Source organism: Macrobrachium nipponense, chromosome 1, assembly GCF_015104395.2.
Source record: "Macrobrachium nipponense isolate FS-2020 chromosome 1, ASM1510439v2, whole genome shotgun sequence".
Lineage (NCBI taxonomy): Eukaryota > Metazoa > Arthropoda > Malacostraca > Decapoda > Palaemonidae > Macrobrachium > Macrobrachium nipponense.
The window spans coordinates 109,746,815-109,764,866 of record NC_087200.1 but is presented as its reverse complement, the minus strand read 5'-3'; the positions used below and the strand labels follow the sequence as shown (position 1 = coordinate 109,764,866).

The following is an 18,052-nucleotide window of genomic DNA, read 5'->3' as shown; positions in this document are numbered from 1 at the left end:
CTATGTGAATAATGAAAATACTACCTACCAGTTCATTTAATTAAAGTACCTACAAAACTTAATGGCATACCAACAAAACTTAAATTAAAGTCATCTCAACCTTACCATCATGTCAAATCTTCCTTTAATAAGGGTGACATAACATGTTTTTATCACTTTTATTTTGAGCAGTCTTCTTCTTCCCAGCTGGTTCCCATTTTTATATGGGGTCGCCGTTTCGGAGGAGCCGTTTCCATCTATTTCTATCATGCGCTTCTGCCTCATCAATTCCCTCCTCATGTAAGTCTCCTCTCACACAGTCCTGCCATCTCTTTCTTGGTCTTCCTCTTCTTCTTCCTTGAGCCTCCATCCCCATAGTATGTCTCCCAGCGTGGTCCTCATCTCTCCTCAACAGGTGTCCATACCATCTCAACCTCCCCTCCTGCACTTTCTTTGATACTTCCACTACCACCTTAGTCAACCCCCTTATGTAGTCATTTCTGATCCTATCCTCTCTTGCCACCCAAGACATCCACCCAAGCATTCTCATTTCTGCCACATCCATCTTCTTCTCCTATGTTTTTCTCATGCATGCTGTTTCCGTACCATACAGCATAGCTGTTCTTACCAACGTCTTGTGAAATTTTCCTTTTCACCTCAGCGGTACTCTTTTGTCACAAAGAACTCCAGAGGCCTTTCTCCAGTTGTTCCAGCCTGCCTGTACCCGATGTTTTACTTCTTCTTCCATATTTCCTCCAGCATTAACAAAAGATCCCAAATACTTAAACTCATCAACTCTCTTTATTTGTTCTCCACCAAGCTGAATACTTTCTCTATCATCCCTCTCAGTGGTGGTACACATATATTCTGCTTAGATCTACTTATTCTCATTCCTCTGTCCTCCAGTACTTGTCTCCATCTTTCCAATTTAATTTCCAGATCTTCCCTGATCTCTGCGCACAGAACAATATCATTCGCACACAATATGTTCCATAGTACTTCCTCCCTTGCTTCCTCTATTATAACATCCATCACTATGTTAAAGATAAATGGGCTCAGAGCCAACCCCTGGTGTAATCCTACTCTCACCTCAAAACCCTCTGTCTCCCAACACTGCTCCTCACTCTGGTAAATACGTTCCAGTACATCTCTTGTATCAATCGCATGTATTTCTCTGGCACCATCTTCTCCCTCAGACTCCTCCATACCTCTTGTCTCGGGACTCGGTCATAAGCCTTTTCAAGGTCAATGAATACCATATGTAGGTCCCTTTGCCTTTCCCCGAATTTCCCCATTAGTTGCCTCAGACAAAATATACCATCTGTTGTGCCCCTTCCCTTCATAAATCCCATCTGCTCTTTACCTATTTGTACTTCTTCTTTCAGTCTAGCATCTATCATCCTCTCCAGTATCTTCAAAGTGTGGGACATCAATCTAATGCCCCTATAATTACCACTCTCTTGGACATCACTTTTCCCTTTAAAAATTGGGATCAATATACTCCCAGCCACTCATTTGGTATCTTCCTGTTCAAAGATCTTTACCATAAGATCGTACAGTATATCCACTCCTTCATCTCCTAAGGCTTTCCATGCCTCCACAGGAATCATGTCTGGTCCGGTTGCCTTTCCATTCTTCATCTTCTTCGTTGCATTTAGTACCTATTGCCTAGAAAACCTCATTACCATGCCAATGTTCACTTGCCCATCCTCTCTTATTGGTCTATTACTTTCTTCATTTAACAACTATTCGAAATTTTATTTTGAGCAGTAATCGGCTCAATTCCTTTAAGGGGGTGCTGACCGCCAAAGTTTGTAGAATTATAGAATTTTAATTATTAACAGTTTTCAACTGTTTTTATGTCTAAATAAGCATATTCTGAATCAATGCTGAAAAATTTATTTGAGATTGGTTTATTGACAATTTTGTTCATCGTTTATATGGCACCGTGAATGACAAATTGTGAAAAAAAAAAAGTTGTACGACTAACTTTTGTTAGGTACAAGGAATTGTACACTGCTTTGGAGTGTTTTAATCATTGTCGACTCACTCGGATGAGGTGAAGAAGCACTTCAACTTATGTTGTGTAGCGTTCCAAGAAGGTTGCAAGTTCCCCAGCACCAGGTGTGGACATCTGTATCTCTTTGTAGTGGTTACAAACAGCTTCAAAATGCTCCAAGTACCTTGCAAGCTCTTTCTGAGCTCCTCACATAGGAATATCAGAGGACCAGGAGGAAATTCCAAGAACAGCTTCAAATTTCATGTAAAAGCAAGCCATTGCATTTATTAAGTGGTATTCTACTCCTCTTTTGAATGACTTTCCAATGAAGATAGCTCGCAAGGCTGTGGGAGAGTAGATGGATGTCTCAATAGCAACCACATCAAGACCGCTGCTCTCAATGTATTCCCTGTTGACTGCTGTATCTTGAGTGCCGGTTCATAGAGGTCAAGATCAAGTGTGATAACAGTCCTACTTTCAGGTCCAACCACAACTGCCAATATTTCCTGATTGAGCATGAGAGCTGTATACAAGGTTGCAGGAGAATGTTTGAATATAGGAGCAATTGGTGAACTTTTAGTCCTCTTAATTTCATTCCCTTTGACCCTGACCTTTTTGGGTGACATTGACCTCACATGACCTCAAAACATATCCTAGAATAATTACCATTCAATAAAATACAATTCTACATAATATAAGCTATGAAATAAGAGAACACAATGAGATAATTGCAAATATGTTTCAAAGTAATAAAAAGAAGTGTGTGTTATTTGGGGCTAATTTGACCCCTAAATGAGGTAAAAAAAAAAAAAAAAAAAACAAAAAAAAAAAAAAAATTTGTTACTGACCATTTTTTTTAATTCCTCACATAAAATAGATTCAGAATTAGCCCTTATCTCAATTTGGACATTCAAATCCTACGGGAGCAAAATTTATGACATAACCTACCACACTAAGGCATACGTATTTATGTCATTGTTTCAACTTAAAAGCACTTCATATAAATAAATAGCCATGTCACAAAAAAGAAAATCACTCAGAATCAAAAATTAAAAAAATAGGGCGAAATAACCCTGCCTCTGCCCTTAGCTGATTTTTCCAAATTTTCCAAAACATAAATAGTTTTGTTTGTATTTTATAATACTACTATAAGTACGTAGTAATATGAGATCGCATACATATTACAAATTGGATAGTGAAATAAAAAAAACATAAAAATTCTAAAAGAGCCAAAAGCAAATATGCATATTCGTTGTTTTGTATTTTATGATTGTCTCTCGGTACTTCGGCAAAGTACCGAAATACCGATAACCAGACAACAGCACCATTCTATTAACAAAAAAAGTAACTAAATCTAGTTCACATATTTAAGTAAATTTTCAACTTAAAACACATCATAAAAAGAAAAATAACCTTGTCAACTTATAAGTAGAGTTTCAAGAGAATTATTTAAGGGCCCGCCAGAACCCTTACATATGAGGGTATAGGGAGAAATATGCAAAGTCATGAAAAAATTCATAGAGCTTCATGTTTTTTTTTGTGGCAATGGAGAATACACATACGAAATATTTCGTCAAAATTCCTCTTACTTTTGTAGTTACAGGTAATTAGTAAACGTAACTCAGTAAGCCAAAAACATTGATCTCTGTACAAGAAAATGCAATAGTTCTTCTGTTATCGTAAATTTTGATAATTATTGTCAAAGAAATTGTGAGCAATGACATCTGTAGAGATTCCATGAGTCGCAGAAGGGAAGTCAGCTACCAACCACAGTCAGTGCGAGCACAAACCTCATGTTGTTTACACGTTCGAGTTTCACCACTGACATTCACTCGCTTTTACATATGTTTATCTTTGTTTCGGCAAGAATTTCATCATGACAATGAGGAAAAGACAAGCAAAACATCTCGCTAATATACAGACAAAGAAACTTTGCTCTAATATGATTACAAAAATAAACATTTAAAACTTATACCGCAATTCATTAGCCATAGTTAGTGAAGAGAGAGAGGGTGGGTGTTAGTAAGGGACACCCCCACCCCAGTCCTTGCTTGACGCACACGTCACACTGTGCCCCAGGCTACGATCTTTGAGCAAAGATTCTCATTTATGATAAATAACATAGTTTTGGTTTTATTAACCCTCTTACGCCGATTGGACGTATTAACGTCGAGTCAAAATGTCTCCCGTATGCCGATTGGACGTATCATACGTCGGCTCAAAAAGTTTTTTTTAAAAAAAGTTTTTTTTAAAATTCGCGGAAAAATACTTATAGGCCTACCAGCCGAAAACTTTTGTATCACACGCCTTGGGGGATGCTGGGAGTTCACGGATCAAGGTGTTGCTTACAATCGCTACGCAGGTGCGCAAGCGCGAATTTCTTTCTTATCGTACTAAAAAGTATCAGTGACACATCTCAAAATTTTATTTCGTCACTTTGACATAATTTTTGCACCATTTTAAATTATCCTTTACATGAAGTATTATATATGAAAATGTGCGCAATTTGATGTAAAATACAAAAAAAAATACTCATGATTGTAGCTTTTATCAGTTTTGAAATATTTTTATATAATAACAATAAGTGCAAAATTTCAACCTTTCGGTCAACTTTGACTCTACCGAAATGGTCGAGAAACGCAATTGTAAGCTAAAATTCTTATATTATAGTAATATTCAATCATTTTGCCTTCATTTTGCAACTATTGGACGTCTCTAGCACAATATTTCAATTTATGGTGAATTTATGAAAAAAACTTTTTCCTTACGTTCGTCGCGATAACTCTTCCGATAAATATTTTTCGTACGATTGTCCTAATGTTTGCACCCTTTTAAATTTGCCGTTACATAAAGTTTTATGTATGGAAAATGTGCGCAATTTCATGCACAATACAACAAAAAACAACCCATGGTTGTAGCTTTTATCAGTTTTGAAATATTTTCATATAAATAACGTTAAGTGCAAAAATTTTAACTTTCGGTCAACTTTGACTCTACCGAAATGGTTGAAAAACGCAATTGTAAGCTAAAACTCTTATATTCTAGTAATATTCAATCATTTACCTTCATTTGCAACGACTTGGAAGTCTCTAGCACAATATTTCGATTTATGGTGAATTTATAAAAAAAAAAAAAATTTTTCCTTACGGTCCGTCCGCGCAGTAACTCTTCCGAAAAATCAGAATTTTTGTGTGCGATTGTCGAAAATGTTTGCACCATTTAAAATTAGCTGTTACATAAATTTTTATATATAAAAATGTGTGCAATTTCATGTAGAATACAACTAAAAATGACTGAAGGTTGTAGCTTTTCTCATTTTTTGAAATATTTGCATATAAATCATGAGTAAATAGAAAAAAAATCACGTTCGGTCAAATTTGACTCTACCGAAATAGTTGAAAAACACAATTGTAAGCTAAAATCTTACGGCCTAGTAATATTCCGTCATTTTTCTTCATTTTGAAACAAATTTGAAGTCTCTAGAACAATATTGTGATTTATGGTGAATTTTTGAAAAATATATTTACCTTCACTCCGCGCGCCGATTGCGCGGCCGCAAGTCTCCGAAATATGTACATCGCATTATCCTAATATTTGCTCCTTTTCATATTAACCCGTTTTATAGAGTTTCATATATCAAAATGTGCGCAAATTCATGAAGAATACAATAAAAAATAAGTGAAGGTTGTAGCTTTTTCCATCTCCGAAATATGTGCATATAAAATAAAATATATATAAAAATTTCGACATTCGGTCAAATTTAACTCGTCCGAAATGGTCGAAATCTGCAATTCTAATCTAAAACTCTTACAGTATCGTAATATTAAATCATTTGTCTTAATTTTGAAACAAATTGGAAGTCTCTAGAACAATATTTAGAATTACAGTGAATTTTTGAAAATAACATTTTTCATTTCTGATGATTGCATACTAAACTTCAGGCAATGACAAAAAAATGAGCCAAAAATGAACTCTTAATCTTTAAAACTAAGCGCGCTGTGATTTTTTGAAAATATTATTTTTTTCCGCTTCCGCGCGTCACTCCAACCGGCGCCGGCATACAGGAGAAGTTATGATTTTTAGGGCTTTCAGCGTAAGAGGGTTAATACCCAAAAAAAGAATATGAAATTCATAATAATCATGACTTATTAACATTGTATTTGTACAAGAGAGAGTTACGGATTCGAGTTTCACCTCTGTCATTCTCTTGCTTTTATGTTTGTTTATCTTTGTTTCTGCAAGAATTTCATCATGCCAAAGAGGAAAATACAAGGAAGACATCTCGCTAACATACAGAAGAAGATAATTCGCTGTAATAAGCCGAGTTAGTGAAGGAAAGCGAGAGAGTTGCATAAGAAGGAGTGCCCTGTCTTGCCTGACACAGTGCTCCAGGCTACGAAATATGAGCAAAGGGATCATCATTTATGATAAATTATGATAAATAACATAATTTTGGTTAATTAATACCCAAAAAAGAAATATGCATTCATAATAATCATTATTTATTACATTGTCTTTATAAAAATATAAAGGAAAACTTTGAACGCCTGTTCCTCAAAACTATACTTATTGACCTTTAAAGTCCATCTTCTCACTTAGTTTTAAAGCTATAGCATTGAAATTTGGTATATAACTTAGAAAGACATTATGGAACAATCAAATAGAGCCCTTTTTTCCTTTTTTTTTTTTTTTTTTTTTTTGTCTTTTTTTCTGATTTATAGTTTATTTTTTTTTACCATAATGAAAAATTCATATCTTGCAAAAAAAATTACTTTTAGACAAAAAAACTCTTCATTTGACTGGAGGTTCTACATCAGGCCTATATACGGTAGTAATCCAAGGACTTAATATTAAATATCAAGGGAGGAGATAGAATTTTGAAAATGGTTACTTTTGAGATAAATCACCCTGGCATCACAAAACTGAAGGTCAGAGGCGAGATAATCATATGCGGTTTTGGAGATGTCCCAAGTCACCTTATTAACCCTCTTACGCCGATTGGACGTATTAAACGTCAAGATAAATTGTCTCCCAGGTGCCAATTAGACGTATTAAATGTCGACATAAGTTTTGTTTTTTTTAAATTCGCAGAAAATACTTATAGGCCTACCAGGCAAAAACTTTTGAATCACGCGCCTTGGGGGATGCTGGGAGCTCACGGATCAAGCTGTTGTTTTGTTTACAATAGTTACCCAGGGAAGCGCGCCAAGCACGAATTCTTTCTTCTCGCACTAAAAAACATCAGCGAGACATCTCAGAAATTATTTCGTCACTTTGACATAATTTTTGCCCACCGTTTTATATTAGCCGTTACATGGAGTATGATATATGAAATGTGTGCAATTTCATGTAGAATACAACTAAAAAAATACTCATGATTGTAGCTTTTATCAGTTTTGAAATATTTTTTATATAAACTAACGATAAGTGCAAAATTTTCAACCTTTGGTCAACTTTGACTCTACCGAAATGGTCGAAAAACGCAATTGTAAGCTAAAACTCTTATATTCTAGTAATATTCAATCATTTACCTTCATTCTGCAACAATTGGAAGTCTCTAGCACAATATACGATTTATGGTGAATTTATGAAAAAAACTTTTTCCTTTCGTCCGCGCGGTAACTCTTCCGAAAAAATCATAAGTTTTTTCATCCGATTTTGTCGTAATGTTTCCACCATTTTAAATTAGCCGTTACATAAAGTTTTATATATGGAAATGTGTGCAATTTCATGTAGAATACAACAAAAAACAATCCATGGTTGTAGCTTTTTTCAGTTTTGAAATATTTTCATATAAATAACGATAAGTGCCAAAATATCAACCTTCGGTCAACTTTGACTTGACCGAAATGGTCGAAAAACGGAATTGTAAGCTAAAACTCTTACATTCTAATAATATTCAATCATTTACCTTTATTTTGACACAAATTGGAAGTCTCTAGCACAATATTTCAATTTATGGTGAATTTATGAAAAAAAAAAAAAAACATTTTCCTTATGTCCGCCCGGTAACTCTTCCAAAAAAATCAGAAATATTTTCGTCCGAGTTGTCGTAATGTTTGCACCATTTTAAATTAGCTGTTACATAAAAGTTTTGTTTTAATATATGGAAAAATGGGGTTGTTTGCAAAAGTTTCATGTAGAATACAACAAACAACAAACCATGGTTGTAGCTTTTATCAGTTTTGAAATATTTTTCATATAAATAACGATGTGCCAAAATTTCAACATTCGTCAACTTTGACTCAACCGAAATGGTAAAAAAAACGCAATTGTAAGCTAAAACTATTACATTCTAGTAATATTCAATCATTTACCTTTATTGTGCAACAAATTGGAAGTCTCTAGCACAATACTTCGATTTATGGTGAATTTATGAAATAAACTTTTTCCTTATGTCAGCGCGGTAACTCTTCCGAAAAAATCATAAATTTTTTCGTCCGATTGTTGTAATGTTTGCACCATTTTAAATTAGCCGTTTCATAAAGTTTTATATATGAATATGTGCGCAATTTCATGTAGAATACAACAAAAAAACACCCAATGGTTGTAGCTTTTATCTATTTTGAAATATTTTCTTATATAAATAATGATAAATAGAAAAAATTTGTCCTTCGGTCAACTTTAACTCCACCGAAATGGTGGAAAACTGCAATTGTAAGCTACAACACTTACAGTCAAGTAATATGCAATCAATTACCTTCATTTTGCAACAAACGGGAAGTCTCTAGCACAATATTTCGATTTATGGTGAATTTTTGAAAACTGCTTTTTTTTTACGTCCGCTTGTTACGAATTCATGCATCTTTTTGTTATAATATTTTCTCTGTGTTGTCTTGATCGTTTTACAATGTTTTATATACCAAAATCATTGCAATTTAGTGTACAATACAACGAAAATAAAATTAACTCATTAGCTTATACCTTTTTGCTCACAAGCGCGATTTGTATACAATTATATATTACATTTTTTTTCGCGCTTTCATATATCCCAATATTTATATATGATAATTTTTTTTCAATTCTGATGGTTGCATACTACTTCAGGCAAGACAAAAAAAAAAGGAGCCAAAAATGAACTCTTAATCTTGAAAACTAAGCGTGCTGTGATTTAAAAAAAAAATAAATAAATAAATAAAATAAAAATAAAAAACATTTTTTTCGCTTCGGTGCTCACTCGCGAATGCTGCCAGCATACAGGAAGACGATTTTTAAAATACCGCTTCGGCGTTTAAATGGGTTAAAATCTTTACAGTGTTGTATAACTATATCTTGATTTTGTCATCAGCAAATTCATTTTTGAAAAGTTTCCAAATGTTTATTTCAACTAAAAAAAAAAAAAAAAAAAAAAAAAAAAAAGAAAAAAAAAAAAAAAAACTTAAGGTCAAATTTGTACATTTCCTAACAAGAGTACTTTCATTATTAATTGTAGAATAAGTAGTAAAACTGAAGCAAATCCCTTCAATCATATGGTAAAAAGAGACATTTACTTAATAATGGGGCCTTATGGCATCAGCATTCCTCTTAAGGGCAAAGTCTATACATACAGTAGTGCCTCAGGTTACGAAATTAATCCGTTCCGAAGCAGCCTTCGTAACCTGATTTTTTCGTATCTAGAACTATGTTTTACATGTAAATTGCCTAATTCATTCCAAGCCCTAACAAAAAAAAACCCACCAGTAAATTTTATAAAGCTAAATTGATCAATAAACAATGAATACAACATTTGGACCATTCAATACCTGACCTAACCATACCTGTACCTGTAAATAGTGTATTAGTGTACAGGGTACAAGAAATACTGTATGTACATGTACGAACATATGTAGTAAAATGTGGAACCTTACCTTTCGAGTGAGGCGATGTCCGAAAGTGGCGACAGAGGAGGGGGACGACCGGCAAAAAACATGAACACTTAACTTTACGAAACACATTAAAAAATGGCAGAAAACATTAACACTAAACTTTACAAAACACATTAACAAATGGCAGAAAACATTAACACTAAACTTTCTCCATAAAAAGCATCCTCTTCTTTACGTGAACTTCAGCAACATTCTTGGGACCCATGGCTAATAACGTGAGTAATTAAGTTCACACACAACACGATAAAGTAACCTACAGTACAACAAAAGCGAAATCATTTACACGAATTTACGTTAACGAACAAAATCTAAGTGAATGAACGAATTCCATGTGTGTACGATAACGCTGCCGAAACAAAATGGTCTAGGAACTCCCTTATGTAGATGGATGATGGGATAGATGCTGACCAATAGGAGAGCAGGATCTTATGGGCGGCAACTAGCATCAGGAACCAATGGGAGAGCGGGAGGATGGTGGCGAGTCTACTGAGTTTGGCGACCGCAACGAGTTTTAAAATGGTTCTCGGCGGCCCCGGGCCCCGAATCTCGGACTTTACAGTACACCCTTTCACAACCTGAATTATTTTCATACACAGAAGCAAAAACAATCTTCGTCTTCGCCTTCGTAACCTGGATTTTTCGTACGAAGGGACTTTTGTATGTAAGGGTATGACTGTATATCCTTTCTCTATGACAATCCTCTGGAAAATCATCCTGCTACATCTAGATCTAAAACTTTTTCTGACCAACTGCTCATTTCCCATTCTCTTAAATATCAGAACCATTCAAATCTTTGAGATTTATTTTCTATAGTAGTAAAGGCCTTTTATGATTTTTTTAAAGACCAGTGTATCCTAATCATCAGTAGCCTAATCTTTTTCCACTTTACCCATACTCTTATTACACTTTTTCTTACTGACCTTTCAATTCTTGTTTCATAATCCATGGTAATCTCAGTTACAAAAAAATTACCACTTCTAAGGCCTGTTCTTCAATTAAGACAAGGTCCTCCTCCTACTATTTCCACCTTTCCTTCCTATATGCTCTTCTTATCCATTTCAGGCATTTAAAATACCTAAACATGTATTCAACATTATCCAAATGACTAAAAATTAACTGGATTCCTAACATTCATGAGCATTTACAAATGTATTCTGTATCATAAAATGTAGAAAAAGGAAGCTATTTGATGATGGGAATGGGTAAAATTATTCAAACAAATTTGTAATCAATATACAGTAGTCCCTCAATTATTCATTTTTACCTTATTCAACACTCAAAACACTATTTGGAGGATCCCAGCACCACAATAGTACAGTAGAGCCTCTGACCTCAATGTTAATTCGTTCCATAAGAAGAGACGAGATGCAATTTTGTCAAGATCTGAATGAATTTTTCCCATAAGAAATAACTGAAAATGGATTAATCCGTTCTTGACCACCAGTTATTACCCTACCCTTGCCTTTTTATACAAAACATTACCCATAACTACACAAATCACAATTAAATAAGTTCAGTGATAAATAACATACCATTCAACGCACTTTTTTCATTTTTAAATATATACTGAAGTATACTAACTGCCCTACATACGCCCAATTAGGCCATAAAACATGGTTGACTGAGTGCCATAGGCTAGGCTAGGTACTGTAAGGGCATAATTATTGTTGCTAATAATAAAAATGATATTGTTATAATACAATAAAGTTTTGTACATACTTACCCGGCAGATATATACTTAGCTATAGTCTCCGACGTCCCGACAAAATTCAAAACTCACGGCACACGCGACAGGTAGGTCAGGTGATCAGTCCATTCCTGCCGCTGGATGGCGGGACTAGGAACCATTCCCGTTTTCTAATCAGATTTTCTCTTCCACCTGTCTCCTGAGGGGAGGCTGGGCGGGCCCTTAATCGTAATATATCTGCCGGGTAAGTATGTACAAAACTTTATTGTATTATAATAATATCATTTTTGTACATCTTTATTGTATTATAACAATATCATTTTTGTACATGCAACTTTCCCCGGCAGATATATACTTAGCTGATTGGCAAACCCTTGGAGGAGGGCAAGAGACAGCTACATACTCAATAGATATAAATATAAAAAACAGGAAAACAACATATGTTGTAGGTATAGTAACAAACAACCTTGGTTCCTACCTGAGAGGGCAGAAGACTTCATGGATACTGTTTATGAGTCTGCTTGCCTCAAGAGCTTCAGAGAGGATGAGACCTGTGACTGATAACCCTTTTTTGATCATGCCAATGGGGGCTTGCCCACTTACTTGACAGAGCCTTGTCTTGGATCGTGCCAATGGGGGCTGACCCACTTACATGGCAGAGCCTTCACCTGTATCGTATCAACGGGGGCTAACCCTCTTACATGACAGAGCTTTAGACTCTTAAGATACTACAAGGAGCACAACAACCAATCCCGACCACCTGACCACACTAAACATGTTAGAAACTACGACTTGAAAGGGGTCCACCTCCAGTACCCTCCCTTCTTCCAATCGACCCAATAAACACAACACAACCATTAAAACCTTAACATAATTATACTAAAAAGGATTGGCTTAAGCTCCCTGTCCCAGCAACGAATCCGCAGATACGTAGCTCCAAGAGAGAAATATTTATCATAAGTTACTCGAATGTCTCTTAAATAATGTGATGCAAAGACCGAGTGCATCTCCAATAAGTTTGACTCAACGAGTTTGCTGAAACAATTCTTGTGGAAAGCCAACGAGGTAGCGATGGCTCTCACCTCATGAGCTTTAACTCTTAGGAGCTCGAGGTGCTCTTCCTTACAGGCTAAGTGGGCTTCTTTGATCACATCTTTGATGAAGAAAGCCTGAGCATTTTTAGAGATTGATCTTTAGGATCTCTAACAGGGCACCATAAGCTTTCCTTATTACCACCCAGTTTTCTCTTCCTCTCTAGGTAAAACTTAAGGATCCTGACTGGACACAGAGTCCTTTCTTGTTCTCTTCCTGTCAGCGAAGACAGTCCCTTAACCTCAAAAGTCCTCGGCCAAGGTTTCGAAGGGTTTTCATTCTTTGCAAGAAAAAAGGGCTTGAAGGAACAGAAAGCTGAGTTGTTCCTGAAGCCAACAGTATTTTCTAAGGCTTGGAGTTCGCTTTTCCTTTTGGCTGAGGCTAAAGCGAAGAGAAATAACGACTTTCTTGTCAGATCTCTGAACGAAGCTGTATGTGGAGGTTCAAATCTGGGGGACATCAAATATCTTAGGACCAAATCCAGGTTCCAACTGGGTGTCCTAATATTCTTAGTTTTCGAAGTCTCGAATTATCTAATTAAATCATGGAGATCTTTGTCCTCCGCAATATTTAGGCCTCTATGCCTGAAGACTGAAGAAAGCATGCTTCTATAGCCTTAAATTGTAGAGATGGCCAGATTACACTTCTCCCTCAAGTAAAGGAGGAAATCGGCTATATTTGTCACAGAGGTACTGGAAGAGGATATCTTATGAGCTCTGGTCCATCTGCGAAACACCTCCCACTTCGACTGGTAGACTCGAACAGTAGATAGTCTTCGTGCTCTTGCGATTGCCTTCGCAACTCCTCGAGAAAAACCTCTCGCTCTGACAAGTCCTTCGATAGTCTGAAGGCAGTCAGACTGAGAGCGGGGAGGTTTTTGTGATATCTGTCAAAGTGGGGCTGTTTGAGAAGATCGCTCCTGAGTGGGAGCAATCTCAGAAAGTCTATCATCCATTCCAGTACCTCTGTGTACCAGTTTAGGGCTGGCCAAAACGGGGCGATGAGAGTCAGTTTGGCTCCTTCTGCTGCTGCAAACTTTCTCACCACTTCTCCTAGAATCTTGAATGGTGGAAAAGCATACCCGTCTAGTCCGGACCAACTGAGGAGGAGACCGTCTACTGCTACCGCCCTTGGATCTGAGATTGGGGAGCAGTAATTTTCCAGTCTTGTGTTCCAATGAGTGGCGAACAGGTCTACGTTCGGTCTTCCCCAGAGGTTCCAAAGTCTGTTGCAGACCTCTGGATGCAGGGTCCACTCCGTAAGAAGTATTTGCTCCTTCCTGCTCAGAAGGTCGGCCCTCACATTCTTTTCCCCTTGTATAAATCTTGTCAGGAGAGTGATGTTTCGTTCCTTGGCCCAAAGCAGTAACTCTCTTGCTTTCTCGTAAAGGGAGAACGAGTGCGTTCCTCCCTGCTTCTTGATGTAAGCCAAGGCCGTAGTGTTGTCTGAATTGATCTGCAACACTGATCCTGAGATCTGAGCCTCGAAGTGCAGGAGTGCCAGATGAACCGCTGCCAACTCCTTTAGGTTGATGTGCCAGGACACCTGTTCCCCTCTCCAGGTGACTGACACTTCTCTCGCGCCAAGAGTGGCTCCCCAGCCCGACTCTGAGGCATCAGAAAATAACACTAGCCGAGGGCTCGGAGCATGAAGGGACACACCTTCGTTGAGCCTGTGCGGGTTCAGCCACCAACGTAGATCTTCCTTGAGACAAGGAAGGAGTCTGACAACTTTTGGGGACTTCTGATCCCAATTCTCCTTGAGGTAAAATTGCAGAGGCCTTAGATGAAGCCTTCCTAGAGAAATGAAGTGTTCCAACGAGGAAAGGGTCCCCAGAAGACTCATCCAATCCCTCGCGGAACACTGTTCTTTCTCTAGGAAGGTTGCTACTTTTTCTAAGCAGCGGTCTTGTCTTTCTTGTGACGGGAACACTTGAAAACCCTGAGAATCCATCCGAATCCCCAGATAGACGATGCTCTGCTGGGGAATCATCTGGGATTTCCCGAGGTTTACTAACAGTCCTAAGGACTGGGTCAACTTCAGGGTCAAAATCAAGTCCTCCAGACAGCGGACTTCCGACTGGACCCGAATCAGCCAGTCGTCAAGGTACAATGATATCCGAACCCCTTTCAGATGTAGCCAATGCGCCACATTTCTCATCAGACCTGTGAATACTTGCGGGGCTGTTGAAAGTCCGAAGCAGAGAGCCCAAAAACTGAAATATTTTCCCTCGCACCACAAATCTCAGGTATTTCCTGGACGAAGGGTGGATTGGAACGTGGAAATACGCATCCTGAAGGTCCAGGGACACCATCCAGTCCCCTGGACGAAGGGGCTGCTAAACAGAGGATGTCGTCTCCATCGTGAACTTCTTCTTTGCCACGAACAAGTTCATAGCGCTCACGTCCAAGACCGGTCTCCACCCTCCTGAGCTTTTTGGTACCAAAACAGGCAGTTGTAAAACCCTGGGGAATGAATCTCTTCTACTTCTTTTATTGCTTCTTTGTCCAGCATTTGGCTCGCCAGATGTTGAAGGGCTTGGTTCTTGATAGGGTCCTTGTATTTTGCTGTTAACTCCCTTGGAGTTGTCATCAAGGGAGGTTTTTCCCGAAAGGGGATCAGATATCCTTTCTTGATGATGGATAGGGACCAGGCATCGGCCCCTTTCTGTGCCCAGACTTTGTGAAACTTTAGAAGTCTGGGACCCACTTTCGTCTGGAGGACTGCTGCATCACTGGCTCTTAGCGAAAGGTCTTCTTGAAGACCTTCCTCTCATTTCCGCTCGTCTACTCCTGAGAAAGGATCTAGGGGCGGACCTTCCCCAAAAGGGCTTCTGGAAGGGAGCCTTTTCCTTCTTTGTCACTGGGACCGCAGGCTTAAGTCTCTTAGCCGATTGAGCCAGAAGATCTTGCGTGGCTTTCTCGGATAAGGACCTAGAAATATCCTTCACTATTTCTTTGCGGAAAGAGGTGACATGACAAGGGCGAGTATAAAAGAGCGGATCTCTGAAGGAGAGATACTGACTAGGTTAAGAAGGAGCTGTACACCGCTCTCTTCTTAAGAATACCGGATCCAAAGAGGGAGGCAATCTCGGTGGACCCATCCATCACTGCCTTGTCTAGACACGACAATACGCTGGTCAGCTCTTCCATGGTGACGAAATCCGGATCCTGTGCCTTCTTGGCTAGAGCTCCTAGAGCCCAATCCATGAAGTTAAATACTTCGAGGGTACGAAACAGGCCCTTGAGGAGATGGTCCATTTCACACATCCCCCAAGCGGCCTTCGCGGACTGTAGAGAGCGTCTCCTTGAAGAGTCCACCAGAGAGGAGAAGTCTACATCAGCGGATGAAGGGAGTCCCAAGCCCATGGGCTCCTTGGTATCGTACCACATGCCTGGTTTTCCAGCAAGCTTGGACAGTGGGCAGGAAAACACCGTCTTTCCTGCTTCTTTCCTGGAAAGAAGCCAACTCTCTAGACCTTTTAATAGCCTTCTCCATCGAGAGAGTCGAGGTCATCCTGACGAAGGAGGGGGTGGACTTCGACAGCTTAGTACTGGACAGCAAAGATCTTGGAGAAGGAGGGTCAGCCGGGCGAAGAGAATCTCCGAAAACTTTCAGGAGGAGAGAAGCTAGTCTCTTGTAATCAGAGATCCCCACGTCCTTAGGGGATTCTTCTTCAGACACTTCTTCCAAAGCCACTGCTGGAGAGGAGGGCTTTTCAGGAGAAACACCTTTCGGAGGAGAAAATACTTTTCCCCTTATCCAACGCCTTATCAGGAGAACAGTCTCTCTTCCCAACAAGAGCTCAATCAGAAGACGAACCAATATCCACTTGTTGGAGATTATCAGAAGTAAGGCGCCTGTTACCATGCTTGGTTCTAAAAGGGTCCCGGAGCTTCATCGGGTCCTGGCGCCAGAACAGGAGAGGCGCTTGCGTCCTTGAAGGCGCGCCTGTCAGGAGTAGGGCACCCACTGAGATTAGGGCTCATGAAAGGCTCCTGGCGCCTGCGAGGAGAGGCGCTTGCGTCACGGTGGGGGCGCCTGGGAGGCGACATGCGCCTGAGAGGAGAATGGCGGTTGTCTTGATCTTGGCGCCATGCAGGAGAGGCGCTTGCGTCCTTCATAGGAAGCCTGGAAGGGTAAAAGCGCCTGCCAAGATCCTGGCGCCTACTAGGAGAGGCGCTTGAGTCCTTATTAGGGTGTCTGGAAGGCATACTAGTATCAGGGAGCCTCTTAGATTCTTGGCGCTTGTAAGGAGAGGAGCGTCCGTCCCTTGAAGAGCGTCTGGAAGGAGAACGAAGTCTGCTACTTCCAGAGAAAAGTCGTTCTCAGTGTCTGTACGGAGAGGGGCTCTCGTCTCTCCCGGGAAGTCTGGAAGAAAAAGCTCGCTCACGGGAAGGCCGGGAAACGTCTGAATACAGGAGGCTCTCAGGCTCCTGGCGCCTGTCAGGAGAGGCGCTTGTGCCTCGCGACAAACTCCTAGAAGGTCTCTTAGAAGATGGGAGCTTCCGATCCGAAGAGAGCCTGACAGGAGAAGACGTACGTCCATGAGCAGAGGCATAAGAAGTAGACGGTTTCGCTGGGGACGAAAACCTTTCAGGAGAGGGGCGTTTGCTTGAGCCAGAGCGAAGACTAGCAGCCGCTCTCTTCACCGAGCTCTTAATAGGAAGGGAGACATCCTTCTTTCGAGAAGAGCCCTTCAAAAGAACTCCTACCCGGGCGGACAACTGTTCCTGAGGCCAACCAAAACTTCCTTCGTCTTTGAAGAAACTCCTTCTGGCGAGGAGTCAGGAGATCTTGGAGCTCTCTTCTTCCGAGCAGGCGAATACTTCGGGAAAGGCTCAGGGCTGGAGTCCAACGCGTCGCCTACAGGAGGCTTCCAGGCTCTCTTGAGAGGACGAGACTTAGACGAGGAACTCCACCCCCATCTAGCCGAAGAGCGAATCTGAGACCGAAAAGCACTTCCTGAGGACGCTTTTACAATGGGGGAGCTATCCTTATCCTTGGCAGCCTGGAATCTACAGGTTCTGCCGAAGGGACGCCTGACCGTTGGGGATACTCTACATCCCCTTGCAGCTATCGACATTCCTCCTCCCCTGGTCATGGGAGTTTGGAAGCGGTCTAGGCCTAGGAGCAATGCGGAGTCGGTCAGACGGCCCCGTCCACTGCAACTGGGGACACTGCACACATCACTGCTCTTACCTTTGTCCTTCATTGCTTGAAGTTGCGATTGCAAGCAACGAACCGAGGCTCTCATTGCAGCCATCTCCGCAGACGAATCCACGGGTTCGCTGCGGGGGGAAGGGGCTGAAACCATACTACGAGCAGGAGAAATTACAGAAGAGTTGGGAGCTACTTCCTGCTCAATAGAGCAGGATCTACTAGACTTCTGATGGAAGCCTTCCTGACTCTATCCTTCTCCAGCTTTCT

The 18,052-nt window shown here is 39.8% G+C and overlaps 1 protein-coding gene across 1 annotated transcript in view; it reads right to left on the bottom strand.

The window, feature by feature from the left end:
• Window positions 1–18,052, bottom strand: part of LOC135219553 (Fanconi anemia group I protein-like) — a 258,047-nt gene that overhangs the window by 100,014 nt on the left and 139,981 nt on the right. The window lies entirely within an intron of this gene.